Source organism: Triticum dicoccoides, chromosome 2A (assembly GCF_002162155.2).
Source record: "Triticum dicoccoides isolate Atlit2015 ecotype Zavitan chromosome 2A, WEW_v2.0, whole genome shotgun sequence".
NCBI lineage: Eukaryota > Viridiplantae > Streptophyta > Magnoliopsida > Poales > Poaceae > Triticum > Triticum dicoccoides.
In genome coordinates this window covers 774,290,693-774,302,129 of record NC_041382.1, presented here as the reverse complement: position 1 = coordinate 774,302,129, position 11,437 = coordinate 774,290,693, and positions in this window count along the sequence as shown.

Below are 11,437 nucleotides of genomic sequence, written 5' to 3'. Positions count from 1 at the left end.
AAATACAAAATGCAACATGGTGTACAAGGACTACAAACATGGTCTGTACCTGCTTGAATTATTCGTTCTCTGGCTGAAAATATCAAAGTGTAATTGCACATATAACCAGTGCGCAAATTGCATATCAATATATCTATCCTGCACAAGTATGCCAATAGTTTCAAACAACAGATTAGAAAAGTATTTATGCTATGTTGTCATGATACGGGGACTTTCTGGTAGATGGCCTCGATGTTTCCTCAAGCTATGAAAATGCACTATAATTTGCTTGTCATCAATGCCTGCAAATCTCTGTCTCTCTCAACATAGTAGATCATCATTAGACACTAAATCCTTCAATGAGCTTGCAAAATGCTTGCATTAGATCCCTCATTAGACACTATATGTTCATCACCAGGAGCATGTAAAATGTTTGCATCAAATCCTTCATTAGCAGTCTGTTCATTAGACACTTCAGGCTCAAGAACAATATGAGCTTGTATGTTTACACCGGAAACTTGATTAGATACATCAGATTCAGTCAGTTCAGTATTGATTGGGGGAGTTATAAAATAAGTAGAAATTGGTTTCATTTTCTCATAGATTCCCTACATACAAGAAGTTTTACAACATCGTCAGGTTTAACTATTGGCCATAAATTGAAGAGTTGAATTAGATATAATTAGGGATGTGATGTACCTGCTCGTTGCACATGCTAATCTTGCAAGCTGCGACTGTCCGTTTGCGCAAGCTCGATGCCATGCCCGTGCTGCCGCCGCTACCTCCCACGCAGGCTACACCCAGGGTTGGATCTTCATCTTCTTGTCCTTCCGTTCACTTGAAGCCCGGCGACCACCCTCCAATGAGGGCGCGAGGAAGTGATGTGTCGGTCTGTCCAGCGGCGGCTAGGTTAGGAGTGAACCAGACTGGAGGCTGGAGCGAATGAATTGGGATTTTTCCTGCTATCGATCGATATGGGAGGCGCTCGTTTGGGCCGCGAGCCTGCTATAGGGCCTACCTTGCACTTATGTTATTGGCCCATCCAAATTGAAACATTTTTCTTCATTTTTTACATTGTCTGCTCGTGCGTGGGGACGAACAAAACTAGCATGAGCCAACCTGGACGACTCAAACTAGGTGCACACTTTCCAGCCACCTGGACGACTCAAACTATTGTAGATTTCTTAGATCTCGATATGCCAAAAGTAATCGCATGAAATATACAGTAAAACCAGTGTGATGTGTTTGGCTACAACTAGTCTGACTACACGTCCTCATACAACATATCAAGTAGGCACCATCTTACCAGATTAACCATTCGACTTACCCATGTAGTGTGGGAAGAAAGAAGTATTGTGACTGCGTATCCAAGCAATTGATGCCATGGACTCCTTCATACAACCTTGTAAGAGAAAAAGAAGTTGCAGTGTGCCTGTACAAAGAACTAGCGTAAGTTCAGTTACCCGCTTCTCGGAATTTTAGTTAGCCACTTATTGCAAAATTGTTCAATTACGTTGCTTGGCATAATTTGGTTTGCTACTGATTACATAATGGCACTGCCTGTTAATCATATTGTAGACTGCGCCTATCTATCTGTTTGATACTTACTGTTAAGAATTGCCTGTTTGCCTTAACGTAAATATCTACTTCTTTGTTTAACTTCTTTGCTGCTGCAACAGCGGGTTACAATGATGTTAATAACTACTTTTCAGCATCAAATTGAAACTCTTTAATTCCTTGTTTGTTTAACTGGTTTGCTGTTATAACTCCCAGTTGAGATGTTTTGCTAACTTCAACTTTTCTGAATCCAATCGGAACTTTAATGGCAAAATAGGTTAGCCCAAGATCAAAGAGCAAGGTCCCCATGGACGTTGCATCATCCCACAGTAGTGGCACCGGCCCAATCGTGCATTATGAATTGCCAACTGGTGATGCTCTAGAGGCTAAACTAGTGGTAGAAAGAGATTCTGCTTCTGCACTTAGAGATGAAGTTGACATGATCACAAGCAGTACTCAAGACAACCATTAAATATTTGGTGGATTTCAAAACGAAGCAAGCTGAGACTGACCAGATTGTTAAGGTCCTGAAGGAAAAAAGGAAATTAAATTCCTACTTGGTAAATCATAGGTGAAATGTTCTTTCCATAGTTGAATAACCTTTGTCTTGTCTGTTCATGTAATCAATCAAACCATTTGTTTTAGAGATCATGTTATAATTGTTTTTTTTTGTTTTTTTGTTTGTAATTTTATTTGAGCACAAGTCTGTATTAATTGATAAGACTCGGAGACATTTCATTTGGATTGCTGTGCCAGACCTACAAATATGCCAATCGGGCTGAATGTGCATTCAGCAATAATAGTATAGATGGACCATAAGTGGCACGCATCGGAAAGGGCCAAGATCCTGGCTAAAACAGGATGCTGTTGTAGCCAAAAAAAGTACAGCGGCCTGGCTTATGTATGTTAGTTGATATTATTGATCCATATACTCCATAAGTGTTTATATGTCTGTTAGTTCCGTCCATTCTTGGTTGATTGACTCGGTATTGGAATCTTGATACATCGCTTGTGTACATATCTAAATGGGAGTACACATTATGCTGCGTGTGACATTTGAGTTGGACATGAAGTGTTCCAAATATGTGAATTCACCTTAAAATGGATGCTAGTTTCTGAATTTGAGTATCGGCATTTGTAAACCATATTCATATATGACAGTGGAATACATCTTTGTCGTCCTTTTGAAGATATATAAAAACACATAGAATGATTTATAAAGATTCATATAGGAATACAAAATGGATTCGAATTTAGTTGCCAGGGTAAACGTGGATGCTTATTATCCCAAAATTCGAAATAAACAGCAAAATGTCCACTCCCACATCGGTTGCCCGAAGCCAAGTGTTTGGGAGATGGAAATTACTGTCTACCCATTACACGGACAATCCATCGGCCCGATTTCCACTGCTCTAAATAGGGGTAGGTTAGTAACTTCAATTAGACGTGACACGACCACCTCTGAGCCCATTCCGACACGGTGGGAGCCAAACATGGGCGGGAAAACTCATTTGATTCAAGCTCGTCCGAAAGACCTTTGTTTCTCCCTCCATTCCCCATTCATACACGGTGGGCGGCAAAACACCCTCTCCTTGTCCGAAATAGATGTAGTCTAATATTTTAAATAGGGGCAGATGTGTAACTTCCATCAGACATGACACAACTTCCCTACCTGTCAGCCCCGTTCATACACCGTGGGCACCAACCATGGGCGGCAAAACACCCTCTCCTCGCCCGAAATAGTTACCGGCAAATATTTGGGAGATGCGAGATTACCGTCCTATCCCCAACCGACGAGACGTCCAAATTTGAAACAGGGGATAAGTTCGTAACTTTCCCATATTTTAGACAGGTGCGTCCCAAAAACATGGTTCCCCATACCTTTCCCTCCATTTTCCCATTCATACACCGTCCATGCTAGAACACCACATTCCCACACCAGCCTCCGTCCGCCACCCCATCCATCACCACCGTCCTCCACCACATGCATCGCCACCGTCCTCCACCATGCCGGAGCGCCTATCGAGACCACGTCGTCCACTACTAGAGATGGACGTTTCTCATCCACGGCGATGGACCAATAGCCTTGCATCGCGTCCTCTCGCTTCATCGGCGCTGTCGTCCTCTTTGCAGGGGCCGCTCACACGACCTTCTCTTCCACCGCAACGGGACTTATCCCCCGATGCACCCATCTATCGTCGCAGATCTGCTTCAACGCCACTGACAGCCATCGCACCCCCGATGCCTACACGGCGCCGCAAGAGAGGTGGTACTTCATATCTCCTCAACTTTTTGATCTCAACCAGAAAATAGATCTTAACTTGGTTACTCTACTTTCTTTTCAGCTCTTAGAATTTAGTTCTTAGTTCAAAGCAAACAAAGGATGCTAAATATCATTTCTCCGGTTTGTAGCTTCAAATCTTCCATGGCACAACCATAATACGGTTTAATTGATCATGCTTAGGGTTTAATTGATCATGTTGGTTCCGTGGTGGTTTCTTTAATAGAAATCAGAGGGGAAACCCTCTTTTGCTAAAAAATATATGTTTAGAGTTTCCCCCTTTTATGATCACTATACGATCAGAATACATGCTTCGTGTCATAATAACACTGCTCCACCCATCAAGCTAAACAAGCTTAGTTGTTCAAATACGAATTTGATATTATTAAAACAGAGTTGTTTAATTGGTCAACTAAATGTTCCTAAATTAGTTTCGAAAATGCATGTTCTCCTCTCGGGTGTGTATCTCTGTGTGTGGTCTGGTCAGCACGGTTGGGAAGGTGAACTTTGCATATGAAGGGGTTTATAGGGAGACACTCTCCGAGTTGAAACCACAATGCATTCCATAGATAATCCGACTACTTTTTATGTTTTGATGAATCTCAGATTCTGAATAGCATCATAATGATTATGAGCTTGCGCGCATGAAAATAATAAAGCAGAACAATGCCATGGCTGTCAAACATGGCATTAAGGGGCTGAAATCAAGTCTGGATGCAATGCAATGCAAACACTCTATACCTACAGATTCATGCTCGGAATATGATCCTAACAGTGATTCTGAGCTAGAGGGAGACCTAAGTCAATGTAGCTCCCTAATGGAGGAGTCAGGGGAAGATGCCCTATCTTATTCACCCATCAAGGTACTTGCTCTAACTTTCCAAGGTTACATTGCTCGCACATATCTTGCAACTGATGCTTTGCATCGCTTCTACTTTGTTGAACTGCAATTAGCTTAGTTTACACATCGTGTATGTGAATATGCCCTGCCTATCCATTTTCAGTACATATTCCATCTGTCATCATACCATATTTATCCATTCAAATGTTGTTCTTGTGTATCAGACGTTCAAAAGGAAGAGGGCGATTGCTTATCGTGGAGGAGCACAAGCAAAGTATTTGGAAAAGGTAGTGGCACCTGATAAATCAAATAGCCCATTAGGTGTAGTTGCAATATCACCTGACCCACAAAATACCCCAACTCTAGCAGACTCTAGCCCTACTACACTGGTCATTTCTGATGCCCCAACTCAGCAGACCCCAACTGCAGCAAACAGTATGATTATGCCAGTAGACATAGCACCAGTTGTACAACGCAAAACCCCCATTCCAGCAAAGAGTACACCAAATCCAGTTGCCAAATCCCTTTTCCAACCAAAGAGAGCCCCAATTGCAGGAAATAGGACCCCTGTTCCATTTCTTCCCACTTTAGAAGACGAAGCTTATGTTGTTGTCAGGAACTTTGTGCGCATCTTTCCTTCATGGAAAGATTATACCGCAGACACAGAACAATTTCCAGTCTTCCTCCGCAACTTATGCGTAAGTAATGTACTAATGTTATTCATGGTCATTACTGTATATGTTTCTGCTGATAGAAGATTTCATTCTTTTAAATAGGCGAGGCACAAACTGGATTGTGATGATGAGCAAGGGTTGGTTGTGCTTTTCAAGCACTCGTTGATGAAGTATTGTTCCTACCTGAGGCAAGCGCACTTCGATGGCAAGCCTTTGAACGAAATTTCTATAAAGTCTCCAGTGCTACATTTATCCGATGGTGACTGAATAATCTTGTTACACATTGGTCTCGGCTGCAGCGTAAGGTACTATCTATGATATCACATCACAATTTGAACTACATTTCTGCATTTGCCTTAATGTCTCACTTGTATGAAAACTGTTAGCAGAAGAACATTCGTTCTCAAGGGACCACAGAATCTCGCAACTATACTGCACATTGCATTGCTCTTGTGAGTACCTCTTGCCCTGTATGACCATACTTAATTTCATAGCTGTTTGATTATGTAGCATCACTGCACATGTTAGCCTCGTAATCGTCCATTTGGTGGACATTATAAGATCCGTATGGACTCTTACATAAATTTAGAATCAACCCAATGCTTTTGAAGAGGTTTAGCTCTGCAGTCCTCTTGTAAGGACTGAACGTGGTCTATCACTGTACTTACATTAAAAGCTACTCCCTCCGTCCCATAATATAAGAACATTTTGTATAGTAGACCAGTGTTCAAACCACTCTTGTATTATGGGAAGAGGGATTGGTTCATTTTGTAGCATTCTGCATCTTATCTCCCTCGCCCACCATTTACTAAAAAAGATCAGATCTATATTTAATCTTACCAACAAGTAGAATACACAGACAATGCCAGTGCAGAAGTGTAGCCCATTGCTCTTGTCAGTACATTTTGTCCTGTAACGCTTGTACTTCCAGGGATTGGTAGTTGATTATGTAGCATCAATCTGCATCTTATCTTCATTATCCTCTACCCCTTCCATTATTATCATATCTATAATTACTCTCTACAAAATGTAGAGTACAGGCAATGCTTATGAAGAAGATTATGTGCTGAAATTCTTGAGTTATCCTTCCCTTGCCATGGAGAAGGGCATTATAAAGCCGATGTTAACTGTTAATGTAAGTCAGTCCTTCTAAAGCCTTTATCCTCAACTGCTGTTTAATTTGCTCATACTCCCTGTCGTTTACTGCTGTTTAGTTTGCTGTTTCTACCAAAATGCATGTTCGTAAGAACCGTAAGTTCTAAGTTTTACTTGTAAAACCAAATTCCTTATTCATACCACGCACATTACTTAATACTCCCTATATGTATGCTTGTTTTTGTGGATCTATAATCCAGTGTGTGGTGAAGCAGCCCACGTTTGCACCTTGTCATCTCCTATTTTATCTTACTGATGTGGCTGATGATATGAACAACATGCCATGCACATTATCCAAAATAGATACAATGATTTTCTTTGCCCTTCATCTATGCTTGTTATGTTGACATGGTAATCCAGTAGTGTGGTGAAGCTCCCCGCATTATGAACAATGCCAAATTATGCTATTGATATTTTGAACATAATCTTTATTTTCTAATTTGAAATTGGATAGAATTGACAGAACAGTTATCATCTTTGTTTATACACGTGCAAAACCTGTCATCTCTCTGCTTTGTTTCAAGGTGATATGCCTGATGGCATGCACGGTTCTGCTGAAGGCTGTGAGACAAACCCAACATATATTGCAGCAAAGAAGGCAAAACATCTTAAAGATAGCGAGACAACCCCAAAGTCTTGTCTTGATGCAGTGTTCAAGTTACTTGAGACTAACAGTCAGACAAGCTCACTGAATTCGTTGTCTGAATCAGTTCGACTTCTTCAGTCCCAAGTTCTAGCAGAAAGGCATTCTACAACTCAACTTCGACTTGAAGTCCTATCTCTAAGAAAGATTGCGCAGAACACCAATGCGAACCTCATCGCTAAACAGCTACACCTCGAAGCTATGACCGACATGCTAGGCCGGTCTCACAGCCTTGCTCAGCAGCTTACTCAGCAGCTTGCGCAGCAGTTCCCCCGCAAGGCTAACCTTTCTTGAACTGTCTTGGAAGTGGTCTCTGTTCAGTATTATTTTGTTACGCTGCAATGGTGCCCAGGTTTTGTAATCTGCTTCTTCGTTGCGCTTTATGATCACTTGTGGCAAACTTTGATGCCCAGTGGATGTAATATACCTTAAATCCTTTATTGCGTAGTGTAGGTTTATTCTTAGTTACTATGCCGTAATTTCTTTATTGTGTAGAGTAGGTTTGTTCTTAATTCCTACTAGTTACATAGCAGCTCGAAATGAACCCCGACCCATGATTGTGTGAATCAAATCATGGGCTTTTAATACGCCAAAATTGTCTGGGTCCTTGTTTGGCCCAATCAGATATCGGCTGCGAGCAGGACAGATGCAAACCGGGTCGTAGTTAGGCCCAACTATATGACGGGCTTTTAACATGACGAAATTAATATAGGGCCGAAATGTTAAACGGGCCCTTAACAGGCCAAAACTAATATCGGGCCGAATTACTAAGTGGGACTTTAGCAAGTGGGCCCAAAAGCATAGTCTCCAGTTGACGGGCCGAATCTGATATGGGCCATAATTGAGCCCAAAGCCTCTTAAAGGGCCGGACCTAATTTGGGCCGTAATTTGGCCCAAAACGTGGTAGGCTTTTAACGGGCCGGATCTCATATGGGCCACTATTAGGCCTGGAGCGTGGCAGGCCATTAATGGACCGGATCAAATATGGGCCGGCATTTGGCCCAAAACATGGCAGCCAGTTAATGGGCCATCCTACTAGGGTCCTCAAAATCTTGTGGGCCTACAGCCGGCCCGGCCCATTAATGTCGGCGAAATCTCATGGGCTTTTAGCTGGGCCGGCCCATTATGACCCGCAAGAATCTTGTGGGCCTTTACCTGGGCGGCCCATTATGGCACAAAAAAATCTTGTGGGCCTCTACCTAGGCCGACCCATTATGGCCCATAAAATCTTATGGGCCTTTAGCTGGGCCAGCCCATTATGGTCCGCAAAATCTCGTGGGCCTTTAGCTAGGCCGGCCCATTATGGTCCGCAAAATCTTGTGGGCCTCTAGTTGGGCCGGCCCATTTAAACTTGTTGGGTTGTGCCACGTGTCGACGTATCATAGGCGCCTTCTGTCCAAGGAGTGGATGACATCTGTCCCGATGATGAGCCGACACGTGTTTCCTCTAGCCAATGATGATTTTACACGTGGAAAATCCTCATTGGTCGGGGCTGTTAACGGGTTATCGGATCCAAAGCCCGACCCGATAGCTTAACGGCGTTCCGTTACGGTGGATGCCACGTGTCGGTCACCCTTGACGAAAGCACTTCTGTGACGCGTGATTTATCGTCATGGAAGTGGACACTTCCATGATGATAATTTGGTAATGTCATGGAACACTTCTATGACAGCACAGGTATGACTATCTTGATTCTGTCATAAATTTGTCATGGATGTACATGCATGACAAAAAAGCGACCTACTATGACAAACATGTATCAGCATGGAACTGTATTTCTTTTGTAGTGTCTGCTTTGACAAGATGTATCAAGAAAACCGCCTCGCGATATGTGCGGAGCTGGTTGAGGAAAGCGGTTCGAATAATAATCGGGCCATGAAGTGATGTCATACTATCAAAACGTGTCAGCAGATTAGGTTTGTGAAAATATTATTCTCTCTATAGTGGTATCTGGAACTTATTTTGCAGGGATGGACACTATCATTGTATTCAAAACTCTTCCATGGTGTATTCGAAGGAGGAACCCGCCTTCCAATGCCGAAGACAATACTGCGCGCCGGACTCATCGTCATTGAAGCCTGGTTCAGGGGCTACTGAGGGAGTCCTAGATTAGGGGGTCTCCGGACAGCCGGACTATATCCTTTGGCTGGACTGTTGGACTATGAAGATACAAGATTGAAGACTTCGTCCCGTGTCCGGATGGGACTCTACTTGGCGTCGAAGGCAAGCTAGGCAATACGGATATGTATATCTCCTCTTTTGTAACCGATCTAGTGTAACCCTAGCCCCCTCCGGTGTCTATATAAACTGGAGGGTTTTAGTCCGTAGGACAACATACAATCATACCATAGGCTAGCTTCTAGGGTTTAGCCTCTCTGATCTCGTGGTAGATCTACTCTTGTAATACTCATATCATCAAGAACAATCAAGCAAGACATAGGGTTTTACCTCCATCAAGAGGGCCCGAACCTGGGTAAACATCATGTCCCAGCCTCCTGTTACCATCCGCCTTAGACGCACAGTTCGGGACCCCCTACCCGAGATCCACCGGTTTTGACACCGACAGTTAGGTTTACCTTAATACTTTTGTTGTAGTTGCGGATGCTTGCAATAGAGGTTAATCATAAGTGGGATGCTTTTCCAAGTAAGGGAAGCACCCAAGCACCGGTCCACCCACATACCAAATTATCAAAGTACCGAACGCGAATCATATGAACGTGATGAAAACTAGCTTGACGATATTCCCATGTGTCCTCGGGAGCGCTTTACATCATATAAGAGTTTGTCCAGGCTTGTCCTTTGCTAGAAAAAGGATTGGGCCACCTTGCTGCACTTATTTACTTTTGTTACATGTTGCTCGTTACAAATTATCTTATCATAAAACTATCTGTTACCACTTATTTCAGTACTTGCAGAGAATACCTTGCTGGAAACCGCTTATCATTTCCTTCTGCTCCTCATTGGGTTCGACACACTTACTTATTGAAAGGACTATGATACATCCCCTATACTTGTGGTTCATCAAATGCAAACACCAAATAACATTTATTTAGGTTCAACACTATTCCAGAAGGTAGAGGGAGTGTGCGATGGTGATCTTATGAACCTTGGAATGACTTCCAACACACATTGTTACCCCGCCCTCAACTAGTCTTTGTTCATTTTGTAACTTCTGTTTAGAGTTACAAAACTTAGCAATTGAACCAGTATCAAATATGCAGGGGTTCGTATGAACACTAGTAAAGTACACATTAATAACATGTATATCAAACATACCTTTGTTTACATTGCCATCCTTATTAACCGCCAAATACTTAGGGTTGTTCGGTTTCCAGTGACCAGTCCCTTTGTAGTAGAATCACTTAGTTTCAGGCTTTGGTCCATCTTTGGGCTTCTTCCCGGGAGTGAAAACTTGCTTTCCATTCTTCTTGAAGTTCTCTTTCTTTCTCTTTGCCCTTTTTCTTGAAACTAGTTGTATTGTTAACCATCAACACTTGATGCTCTTTCTTGATTTCTACCTTCGCTGATTTTAGCATCGCGAAGAGCTCGGGAATCGTTTTCGTTATCCCTTGCATATTATAGTTCATCACGAAGCTCTAGTAACTTAGTGATAGTGACTAGAGAACTCTGTCAATCACTATCTTATCTGGAAGATTAACTCCCACTTGATTCAAGCGATTGTAGTACCCAGACATTCTGAGCACATGCTCACTAGTTGAGCTATTCTCCTCCATCTTGTAGGCAAAGTACTTGTCAGAGGTCTCATACCTCTCAACATAGGCATGAGTCTGAAATACCAATTTCAACTCTTGGAACATCTCATATGCTCCGTGGCGTTCAAAACGTTTTTGAAGTCGCGGTTATAGCCGTAAAGCATGGTGCACTAAACTATCAAGTAGTCATCATACCGAGCTTGTCAAACGTTCAAAACGTCTGCATCTACTCCTGCAATAGGTTGATACGTCCATTTTGCGTCATGTTTTCTTACTCTTATTTATAATGTTTTTATCCATGATAATGCTTTTCAGAGTAATTCTAATGCCTTTTCTCTCATAATTTGCAAGATACACACCAAGAGGGAGAGTTCCGACAGCTGGAAATCCGGACCTGGAAAAGCTACGTCAGGCTACCTATTCTGCACAACTCCAAACAAGGTGAAACTTCACGAGGATTTTTTATAGAATATATAAGAACTATTGGAGCAAATAACTACCAGAGAGGGCCCACCAGGTGGGCACAACCCACCTAGGTGCGCCAGGGAGCCCAGGCGTGCCCTGGTGGGTTGTGCTCACACAGGCCCACCTCTG